Consider the following 12,652-nt stretch of genomic DNA (forward strand, 5'->3'; position numbering starts at 1 on the left):
GGTAGTACAGCAAGTCACATGGTATAGTTCTTTGCAGGTATTAACCTTGTGTCCATGGAAATGACTTTCTCCTGGGAAAGTGAGTAGACCATTGTTTACTGTGCCTAGAAGTTGCTCTTAAATTTTTCTTGATACATAATTGTACTGTAATGTTGTAATCTGTGCTAAACATCTCTAAACAGTGCTGATGCTTAGTGGATCAGCCCAATGAGTACAGCTTTGTTTTGCACTTGGTAGGAATCCATTTTAAAAATAAAAGGGCTACTATACATGTCTGGGAAAACCTGCTCTAAACCCAGATAAGCCAGTTTATCAGAGAGGGTGAAATTTACATGTGGGATTCCTGGTTGATTATCTAAAAGTCTGGATTTGGTAGTGACATAAAGACCAACACCTGGGCTATAAAACTGAGACACTGAAACCTTGGCCATCTTTTTGCCAAATTGATGTGGAGCCGTCAACTACAGTGGATTTAAAGTTTACACACCCCTGTTAAAATCCCAGGTTTTTGTGATATAAAAAAATGAGACCACAGTAAATCATTTCAGAGCCTTTAATGTGACCTATAACCTGTGCAATTAAATTGAAAAATCTGTTTTTGGGGGGGGGGGGGGTGTAAAAAACCACAAGATGCTGGTTGCACAGTTGTGCACACCCTTAAACTAATACTTTCTTGAAGTACCTTTTGATTTAATTACAGTTTTGTCTTCTTGGGTAGGAGTCTATCAGTAGGGCACATCTTGACTTGACAATATTTGCCCACTCTTCCTTGCAAAAGCAGTGCAAATATGTCAGATTGCGAGGGCATCTCTTGTGCACAGCCCTCTGTCACTCCTCAGATTTTCTATTGGATTTAGGTCTGGACTCAATTTTGAAGATTGTGTATTTTCTGTTGAGACCAAGTTGAGTGGAGTAGGTTGCATGGAACCCTAGAATTGATGGGTTTAGAGTGGAATGGCTGCTGATCAAATGTCCTGGCATGTCTGGGTGAGATTAAACCCCATTTGCTGACTTTGTACATTTTATTAGTGCCACAAAGTTGGGGACACGAAGTTTTTGAGTAATTGGAGTTTGCAGACATGAAAGGTGCAGATTTGGCTGCAAGTGAAGGAAGTTCATCTAAATTTAAACTTTTCCTTGAGAGAATGTAAGATTTGATTCTCAAGTGCTTGAGTTGATTTATAGGGTGTTGCTTTGCAGGCTTAATTGTCTTGAGGCACAGAATAGTTTCAGCAGGGTTGTTGGACTGGTGAAAGGTTACTTGGGGTGAGAAGGCTGGTCTTTACAGGCCACTAGGGACTGTAGTACAGTTTCAGGGATGATTAAATTTGCTTTTGTTTATGGGTTCTGAGTTCCGTTTAACTTTAAAAAAGAGGGAAGGGACCCCATTTGTTACGTTGAGTTAGATTCCAAGGGTATCTAGTAATGTAGCTTAAAGTACTTTTTCTCAAGTCATGCACTTCTGTGATATTCATCTTTCATCTGGTTGGGAATTATGGAAAAACATCTTCCTAGCAATGCTGTTGATCATCATAAAGCTCAGACTTTTCAAGTGGGGCCTAGACTAGGCTCCCATTACTTCTCTCCCCATTACCATAAACAGTCAGTAGTTTGTTCTATTTTTAGTGTTTACAGAGATTTGAAATTAATTTAAAATTATTTCAGGTTTTATAATATAAATAGTGATTTTATTTGCTAAACAAAACTGTGACCTATTGAAAGTAGCCTTACCATAAGCAACAATAAACGCATCTTCCCCTGAAATGCACATTCAGTTAAAGATTCATCTGGGCAGTAGCAGATTTGTGTACCTCAAACAATGGGCCCTCTGCACATATTTTTAGGATCATGTGTTCTTTGATTACCTTCAGTTTATTTAATGCAGCATCATCTGTTAGTCTGTGTTTTTAAATTTGTATTAACATTTTCCAGTCAGTAGTAAAACAAATTGTAAGAAGCAAATAATGGCAAAAATGGTAATTTCAATAAAATGCCACTTAAACTGCTGTCATTACAATTCAGCATTGGCCACTAAATTGACTGTATACGTGTTTGATTGTGATTAAAAATGGCCAGATTAAGTATTCCAGTTTGCTTTGCACAAATACTAGTCCCAGAAAGACTACCATCTTAACTTTATCACACAGGCTTCTCTACAGCCACCCCTCAATCACTGTAATTATACCCGTATGGTTGACTGTACAATATGTGACCAAAGCCACATTTTGTGGTTGGAACTACACACAATACCCAAAATATTCCTTCTTAAATGTTCATAGTGTTTCACTGTTGCAGTCATTACTCTTGGGTTATCCTGCTGGCAGGCTACCTGCAGTCAGCCAGAATTCCAAAGTCTAGGTCTGGTGTCGGTTGCTGTCACCTCTTCCCTGACGTCAGTGCGCCAGGGGTGTAAAAGATGCAGCCGACGTAATTTTCTTCAGTCTGTCTTGCCGTGTGGTGTCCAGAGCAAAAGCAGTTCGCAAGTGCCGGTTGGCAGACTCCTGAGATTTTCAAGTCTGAATTTCAGAACCGAAGTCTTCATTAAGGCTAAGTACACCATTGGGGAAACTCTCTTTTCTTGCTCCAGACCGATGTCAGAAAGTTAACAATTGTATTTCTTGTGGGAATCAAATACCTCATAAGGATTTTCACTCTTACTGTATTCCTTGCCTAGGCCCTGATGACAATGTTGCTAGCTGTCTGTTTTGTGCTAGATTCAACCAGTGCACTATCAAGCCTTGGTTCTATTTTGCACTTCATTACTTTGGCCGACGATTTAATTATATAATGCCGGCGGAACAGCCGACAACCGGAGTTTACAAAAAACCGCAAGGACAGGGATAGGCATCCGAAGTCCAAAACTGACTACAAAGCCTCTTCTAGGCCAGTTGCCGGTTCGCTGGTTCTCAGTGAGGCGTTTTCACCGCCCCTGGCGCCCACTACCTCAAAGCCACAGGCTGGTACAGACAGCCGACTGGGCCTCTGGAAACTCAAGGTATTGGACACTCTGAAATCAATCCCTTAGATGGGTCCGGAGCCGCTGAGCAGGCATCTGCTTCTGAAGGTGTCTTCAGACCGACACAGCTATCTTAAGCCATCTTCAGCTTCAAAGACTAAAGCACTAAAGACAAAGAAACAAGTACAGCATTCTCCTATTCAGACTTCCATGCCTAAAAAAAAACAGATGCTCAAAATGGCCGAAGACCTAATTACTTTGATCAGGGGCTCCCATCCCCCTCCTGATAAGAGGCCTAGGCAAGAGATAGTGATTCTTCTGATCAGGTTTCTATTTCCTCCGATTCCTCTTCTGAACAGGATTACCCCATGCTTCCCCATGTGGATTCTGATGCTGAAGAATCCATTCCTTCAGCCTCTCCTCCTGAGGATTATTCTTTTGGGGAAACGCTGCATACTATGAGGGAGTTCCTCCTGAGGATTATTCTTTTGGGGAAACACTGCATACTATGAGGGAGCATTTCCACTGGGAGCCAAGATTATTCTGAGTCTAGAAAAAGGCTCAGACTTCCTGCTTCTTCCTCAGCACAGACCCCTAGCTATCCCACCTGTTCTAGACATTGTAGATGTATTTTCAGACTCCGGACTGTCCCCTGACTTTCTACCCCCTGCACCTGCTAAGCCAGACATAAATTCCTATATAAAAACCCCGCAGCAGACCCAGAAACTATTTCTCAGGGTCCCAAGGGGATTAAAGCTTCCGCTGCAAAAAAACCCTGTCCCCTCTGATAGGGATTCTAGGGCTCTAGACAGATGGGGGGGGGGTTACACTTCTGCCACCCTGGCTGTAAGGTCTTTAAATTGTCAATTTCATATGCTTAAATATCAATATTTAATGTCGCTACTTAAACAAAATAATGTTGACATACTGAATGTGCAGAGAACAAAATTGCAGGATTTATTGCATGCAACTGAAGTGGGGAAAGCATACTTTGCAATGTGGTTATGATTCACTGGAGGCCTCTTGCAGGGCTGCTGTTACAGGTTCTGTTATTAGAAGGCATGCTTGGTTAAAGGAACAAAATCTGCCTGATCATGTTAAAGCAAAATTATTAGATGCACCATTACAGCATGATACTTTGTTTGGTACTAAAGCAGAAGGGGTGTTAAAAATGAAGGATAAAGCAAAATTCATGCATATAGTGAAGGATTTCTTACAGGTACAGCCACCCAGGTTTAGCAGAAACTGGCCTTCTAAAAATTGGTCCTTTCCAGTCTGACAGACCACAAAGAGAATGATACAGACATCCCAGAGGCAGATCTCAACCCCAAGGCTCATACAGACCTAAACAATGGGGTGCTCCTACCTCCAAAAGCGGAGGACGAATCACAACCTTACAGGAAACGGTGAAAATGACTTTCAACTACCAGTTCCAAGCAGTTTTCTTTTGACAGCCCCCTTGGGGGGAAAACTAGCATTTTTTTCATCAAATTGGCAAATGGTTACCCAAGACAAATGGGTTCTGAACAGTGTCCCAAGGCTACAGGTCCATTTTCAGACTCTACCAATGTCAAAGGGCATGCCAGACCTGCCACACAATGGGCAGAGGCACAAAAACAAATTACAGCCCTCATGGATATGAGGGCCATTTAGCAAGTACCACAACAGGAGCAGGGGCAAGGATTTTACTCCAAACTTTTTCTAGTACCCAGGAAGGACAAAACCTGGAGACCAATTCTGGGCCTGTCTATACTAAAGTTTCTGGAAGTTCCAAAATTCAAGATGTTAACTCTTCAGCAGCTACTGCCCATGCTGGGCAAGAGTGCTTGGCTTGTAACTTTGGACCTAAAAGGGGCATACCTGCATGTCCCAATCAGACAATCTTGCAGAAGATACCTCAGATTTATAGCTGGCTCAACGCATTACCAATTCTCTGCACTGCCCTTTGGCTCCTCTACTGCACGCAGTGTCTTTACAAAATGCCTGGCACCAGTAATTGCATTTTGCAGACAAAGGAATTCAAATATATCCCTACTTGGACGACTGCCTAATTCAAGCAGAGAACAAAGACACTCTTCTACAGCATCTGGTGTTTGTAAAAAGATTACTAATTGGCCTAGGGTACACAGTAAACGAAAATAAATCAAAACTAGTGCCCTCTCGAGAGGTTCTTGGGTGCAAGCTTAAGTACAACTGCCCAGATGGCTTATCTCACGCCAGACAAGCAAAAACAACTGACTACTTCAAGAAATTGGCAACAAAAACCCACTTATCTGCAAGGAAAATCCTGCAGGCCTTGGGTTTCATGAGTACTCCTAAAGGTCAGACAAGAGAAGCAAAAATGATTCTGATTGCACCAGACTGGCCATGCCAGCACTGGTACCCAATCCTAAAGTGCTTGTCTCAAGGTCCAGCATGGATATTGCCTCAAACTTCTCACTTGCTGACCCAACAAAACAATCCGATCCTGCACAGCCAACTCAGGACCTTAAATCTGGCAGCATGGCTGATAATGTAGCCATTCAGAAAACCCCTCTTTCAAAAGCTGTTATGGATGTTATCTTGGCGGCGAGGAGGCCCAGTACCAGAAAATCTTATGCAGAAAAATGGAAGAGATTCTGTGCTTGGAACCAGGACCAAGGCATTGACACGTCTGTACCAAATATTCCTCAGATTTTACAATACCCAACTGAGATGCTGAACAAAGGCCTTTCTCATCAATTAAGATTCATGCATATGCCATTTCTGCACATTACAATACGGAACCACCTATCTTTTCTCATCCTTTAATAAGGCAGTACCTCAGAGGGGCCAAAACCATTAGGCCTCCAAGGAGTGCACCAGTTCTGGCCTGGGACCTCAATTATGTTTTGGAAAAACTCACACTGCCCCCTTTCGAACCAGCATCAACAGCGGATATTAAATTCTTATCCTGGAAAACAGCTCTGCTCCTAGCCATAACCTCTGCAAGGTGAGTCTCGGAGTTACAAGCATTCATGGCTGTGGAACCTTTCATCATTTTTCATCCAGACAGGGTTTCTCTGAGGACAAACCCTACATTTATGCCTAAGGTGGTGTCCAGTGTGGCCCTCAGTCAAACCATTCACTTGCCTACCTTTTACCCAAATCCACAGAACAAGGGTGAGAAAATTCTGCATTCTTTGGACATGCAGAGGCAGTTACGCTTCTACTTGGACAGAACTAAAGCTTTCAGAAAGACTGAGCAACTTTTAGTGTCGTATGCTGCAGGATTGGTAGTGTTGTCGCCTCACAGTAAGACGCTGTCCGGTTCGATTCTCAGCTAGAGTGTCTTCTGCGTGGAGACATGTGTGAATGGGTGTACCTTCGTTGAAGGTTGTGCGTCAGGGCTGGTAACTCGGCACGTAAAAATCAACTACCAATCATTAGCGGACCGCAGTTCCGCTGTGGCGATCTCTTACCAGGAAAAGCCGAAAGACGCAACAACATGCTGCAGGATCACAAGGAAAGGCTGTATCAAAACAGACTTTCTAAATGGATAGGCCATTGCATCAGTTTCTGCTATTCTCAACATGGCAAATCAGTGCCTAAGGGCATTAGGCCTCATTCCACCAGAGCAGCAGCCACTTCAGCAGCCTTCCTCTGAGTACCAACCAAAGAAATCTTCGAGGCTGCAACTTGTTCAGTGCACACCTTTACAAAGCACTGCCACTTGCCTCTCTACTCCAGAGCAGGCTTCGCCACTGCCGTTCTGCACGGCCTCTCTGCCTCTCCTAATCCTATTTAGCCCATCCACCCATCCTCAGCTTTGGGATTCTACCCAAGAGTAATGACTGCAACAGTGAAACAACATAATACAGTTGCGTACCTACCATAAATGTAGATGTTAGTGTATTCACTGTTGCATTCCAGGTTACCCACCATCCCCCTTCTCTTTGCTGGGGCTTATCTACACTTCTCTAGCCTATACAACCTTTTTGGTGTATTTGCTTGTAGATGAAGGAAATGTTTTTGTGCATGCATTTCTTATTGCTATATTTTTCAGCCTACCTATTTGGGGCACCTGACATCAGGGGCAAGAAACTGAAGAAAATGCTGTTGGCTGCATTTTTTATACCCCTGGCACACTTACATCAGGGAAAAGGCGACAGCAACCGATGCCGGACCTAGACTTTGGAATTCTGGCCGACTGCAGGTAGCCTGCCAGCAGGATAACCGAAGAGTAATGACTGCAAAAGTGAATACACTCTAACATCTACATTTATGGTAGGTACACAACTGTACTTTCTCGCTTACACAGTCCTACAAAGGTTAAAATTTGCTTAAATAAGAGCATAAGGTATTTTCATCTAGAGAAAGTCCTCCCACCAGCAGTTACAGACACTTTTGTTGGTGTGGGGTGCACCCCTTATGAAGAAAAAATACATGCACTTTTTTGGCTGCTTTGGATGAACTTACATGATCTTGTATAAAAATCACTAACATTAAGTTCCAGCCAGATATTTGAGAGCATAAGCAATATTGACCACCTGGTTACATATGCTATATCAACATGCACAATATCTGGGAAGTCAGCTAGTATTAGAGGAGGCTGCTGCTGGTAAACATTACATTTCAGCGCTTCACTTACAAGTGCAGTACCTGCTGCCTTTAAAGATTAAATTGTGTTGCAATAAAAAGTGTTGACACTGTCTTAACATTTCCAAAATATCGCTTTATGTAGTAGGGGATGGCGGGAAACTGACATGATGCTCCAATTAATATGTCCAGGCAACCATTAAAGAGCCTAGTTGAAATTTCCAAGTGCTCCAAAGCACTGTCTGAACTGACTTGGTAAATGAAGATGGAAATATGAAAACTGGCACCCTTGCTCAGGAAGTGGTTCAACAAGCTGGTTTAGTCCTCTATAGCAAAGGCTAGACCGCGTTTAACAAATTGTAGAAAATCCTTTACAGACCAATCTTGTAATTAAGGTTATGTCAGTAATGTGTAGTAGTGGATGTTGCAGATCATAGTGTTCTGATCATCACTTCAAATAATGTAGACTGTATATAAGCTGCCGTCCCCCCCCCCCCCCCCCACGTTTGCAGTTGCTGGGGGCTGTAAAGGAAGGCAATGCAAAAATATTTTATTAAAATGCAACATGGTTAGACTATTGCATAACCCTGTATGCTGTAGCTTTTAACAGCCTACATCATACAAAAATCAAATATTACTGCATATAGTGTACTTTTTTTTGGGGGGGGTTGTTGCATGCTTGCAGGACCAAAGTCTTTTTTTTTTACCTTGTTTTTTTTTTTTGCATCAACAATAATAGCTACCCATTTTTGACATAATTTAGTGTAGGTTTGAACTACTTGATTGTAAGTGTATGCTGCAACAATACAGCATTATTCACCAAAGCCAGATTGTGGACAAATGGGGCAGAGTAATCAGTTGTCCCTCCCTGGCCAGCCATTCCACTAATCCATTACTTGGCTATTCCTCCCTGATTACCACAAACATTGTTTAAAATGTTGATCTATGTAGAATTTTCTTTAGTTTTTATTTAAAACTTGTATTTAAAATTTTAAAGAAGAGAAAACTTGACCATTTTCTAAACTAAACACAACACTGAAAACAGCCTTAATGAGAAATGGTAAACTTCCCTTGAAACTCTCATTTAGTGAAAATACATCTGTCAACCTGTTAAACTACAAGACATATGCTGGGATTTTTACTCCATGTAGTAAAGTTCTGATTCAAGTATGTGAAGGGTGCAGGAATTAAAGACTAATATATAATGTAACCACTCAAATACTATATATCACCTGGGACAGCCAACTTGGACACGAGTGTCCCTGGGAAATCTTGTCACCTCATAATACACTAGCATGGTGTCTACAGCTGTCTGCCTGTGATGTTCTTCATGTTTCACTGTTGCAGTCGTTACATTTGGGTAATCTGCTGGTAGGTTGCCCTCAGTTGGCCTGAATATCAGACTTGGGTCTTGCGTCTGTTGCTGTCTCCTCTTCCATGATGTCAGGGGTATAAAACATGCAGCCGAAGCCATTTTATTCAGTCTTTCTTGCCGTGCGGTAGCAGAAGCAGTTAGCAAGTGCTGGTTGGCCAACTCCTGAAACTTTCACATTAGAGTTTCAGAACCGAAGTCTTCAACTAAAGCCGTACCCTGTTGGGGAAACTTTTTCTTGCTCCTTACCAATGTCAGTAAAAGTTAATTGCATTTCTTTTGAGAAGCAAATACCTCATAAAGGATTTTCATTTTACTGTATTCCTTGCCTAGGCCCAGATTGTAATATGTCTTGCTGTCAGTTTTGTGCTAGATTTAACCAACGCACTTAAGCGTCTGTATATTTTTGCTTCAAAATATTTTGGATCCAGATTTAATTAACCTGAAATGTCGTCTGTTAGCTGTATGACTACCGGAGTTCACAAAAAACGCAAATAAAGACTGACTGTCTAGGTCCACAACCGATGAAACTTCTAAGCCAGTCGCCATTTCGCCAGTACTCTGTGGGGCCCATTTGCAGCCCCTGATACCTGCTACTTTTGAGTCACAGGCCTCTACAGAGACCCATGCAGAGTCCGTTATGCCACAAGATTCTCAGAGTATTGAACATGCGGATGTCTCTCCCTTGGATGGGTCCGGAGCCGCTGAGCAGGCACCGGTTTCTGAGGGTGTTTTCAGGCCTCAACATTTGTATATAAAACTGACGCCAGCTTCAACAACAAGATCAAAAACATCTAAGTCTAAAAAAAAAAAATGCATGAGCCACGTGCTCAGGCCCCTATGCCTAAAACACAGATGATCAATATTGGCTGAGGGCTTAATTACCTTGATCAGAAGTTCCCAACCCCCCCACTAAGAGGCCTAGGCAAGACACTAATTATGAATCCTCAGATCAGGTTTCCATTTCTTCTGATTCCTCTTGAAAAGTTTATTTTAATTTGTGTGCTCTGCTGGATCCAAAGTAGTCTTGAGAGACAGTCAGTTTACTACTGAGTCAGGGACACAGAGCTTTGCATGACTCCATCTGTAGTCTGTTTAAAGCTCCAAGCCTTTCAAATTGCACACTGACAAAGAAATATATTTTGCTGCTATAAGCACAGTTACAAATAACTTATTTTATAACAAACCACATGTAGTCTGTTGGATTTGTAGCATATATTTACAACGTTTTCCTTCATTACAGATGTGAATGATGTCTACAAAATACCTCGCTGTCGTCCTCTCACAACTGAATTACTACAATTGCTATATAGAGTGCTAGTCACACACATAGATTTCCTCTTGGTATCTTTTTTGGCTTTCTGTGGGTAGTCGCATAATGTCTGTTTTTAGACTTTTCTATTGTCCTGTCAGCAGTTCTGATGTGAAAATACATAAATGCACGCAATCAGATAGCAGAATGAAAGGAAATGTCTGTTCTGTTCCTACTGGAAAAACCTCACGTATTGCTGAGTTTATAAAAAAAGGATGTCTTGTTAATTTGTTCTGCAACCATGAGAAAATCATGTAATGCTTGCTTTCCAATATTGCTTTTTAGGCATTTTCTTTTTGATGCTGTGAAGATAAGCCTGTCTGTTATACATGTAGTATGAATTGCACATTTTAAACTCTATACATATATTCAAGCAAACTTTTTCTTTCAGCATATTTACAACATAATTTCAGCCTTATATTCATAATGTCTAACAATTCCCTCTGTATTGAACACTATACTGATATGTATTTTTGATCACATTATATAGAAAACACATTAAGAAACAAAACCTTTTGTCTTTTTTTGATACAAGTCAAAATGCAGTTTTACGTTGTTAATACAATTATATCCAGTATTACTACCAAAACAGTGTTTAACAACTTTTTCTTTTGCAGACCATTCTGTAAAATATTTGATCAGTTATGAGCCGTCTGCTTTAGTTTTATTTTAACTTGATGAATTTATTCTTTTGCAATCCCATAATTTAATTTATGACTTGGAACTCAACTGTTGAATTAACTATAAGAGACGAACTATATGCTACTGCAAGCATTTATACACTACTAAAAATATACAGTTTCAATGTCATTTTAACCATGATATTGTGTTCATGTTTCTGAACTCAGCATCTTGGTAAAGTACTGAACTGGTCTTGGATAATACTTGTATTTAAAAAAAGAACATGATTTATACATTAAAGAATGCTATGTACATATAGTCCATTAGCTGTATATAATTTTTTCTCTAGCTGGGGTAAAACCAGTGACCTTACAACTTGACAAATTAGTTTTGAACTTATTACAATGTATTCTGTACAGTATGTATTTACACAGACTGCTATATATGCATTTCAATCTACTAGGTACCCTGAACCCATTTTTTTAAACCTATATTCATTACTAGACAATTTCATTTGTACTGAATTCTTCTGCATTTGTACATACAAAGACTTCTCATTTGTACCTGTACTGATTTTTTTTCTGCATTTGTACATAAAGACTATAAAGTACATTTAGTCTAATCTTACAAATTTAATAACATTAATATTAAGTAAAATTTTGGATAAGTCTTATGTCTCTTTAGAAATATCTAGTGGAATTGACACCAAATTCATATGTCCTGTTGTTTTAAACTATATACTCAGCAATTAGAAACATTCATGTTTTTTATACCAACATTGGTTTGCCAAAAAATATTGGTGAGTCTTGTTCAATTTTTTTTTTTTTTTTTTTTTACATATCTTTACTGTCTCATATAGCTGTAATAAAGCAATTTTAAGCCATCTCTTGTATAGCTTTACAGTTTAACAGGTTGTAAATACAATTTAATACTAAACAATACAATAATAACCATTATGATAGCTATTAACAACTTGTAAAATATCCTGTCAAGTTTACCAGTATTTCTAATACAATAATACCTTGTTTTTTCCTTCCCCATAAGAGTATTGTCAAGAAGGAATGAGATTCTTTCTGTAGCTCTGTTTCAGACCTTTATTTATTTTTCTGTAGCTTTATTTCAGACCCTTGTGCCGTACTGCTTATACAGTCAGTGTAAAACTGAGAAAGTACCCCTCCCCCTGTAGTATACTGCAGTATTGTTTATTTGCTTTAGAATGTACACCAGCCCAATACTTTGGTCACTTAGCTACTTTACTAGGTCACCAAACTATAGACCTTTGGTTTGATCATTTTTATAAAGCTTTTGCTGTGTCACCCCCAGTAGGCACCTACACCCTCCTGCACAACCAACCCGAACTGCATGTATACTATAGCCCACTTGCTGGTTGTACCTGATACAACTTTTTTTTTCTTTTAACATTTACTTGCAAACAGAATATCAGTGACATCTATGCACAATTGTGACATTTTATTACAATTACCAAATAGTGTTGCCTGTAAACAGTTATGTTTTAATAACGATGCTTTAGAAAAACTCAAGCTACTTGTCTGGCAATCAGTCTTGTTGTTTATCTTATCTTTCCAACATTTCCTGTAACTATTCATCTATTCTAGGAAGGTCTGAGCTCACATTTTATACTCTAAACTATAGTCAATTCTTTTAGCATTTTCCTTTAATTTGATCGTGATTTGCATAAATAGACATTTTATAATTACATGGATTTCAGTTTTTTTTTTAATTTTATTTAACTGCTCTGACATTCATTTTACAAAGACTGACTAATACCATCTGTGATTTTATTTATTTTTAAAATTCAGAACTTTTAACTGTT

This window comes from Protopterus annectens, chromosome 3.part1, assembly GCF_019279795.1.
Source record: "Protopterus annectens isolate FY-2018-M chromosome 3.part1, PAN1.0, whole genome shotgun sequence".
Classification (NCBI taxonomy): domain Eukaryota; kingdom Metazoa; phylum Chordata; order Ceratodontiformes; family Protopteridae; genus Protopterus; species Protopterus annectens.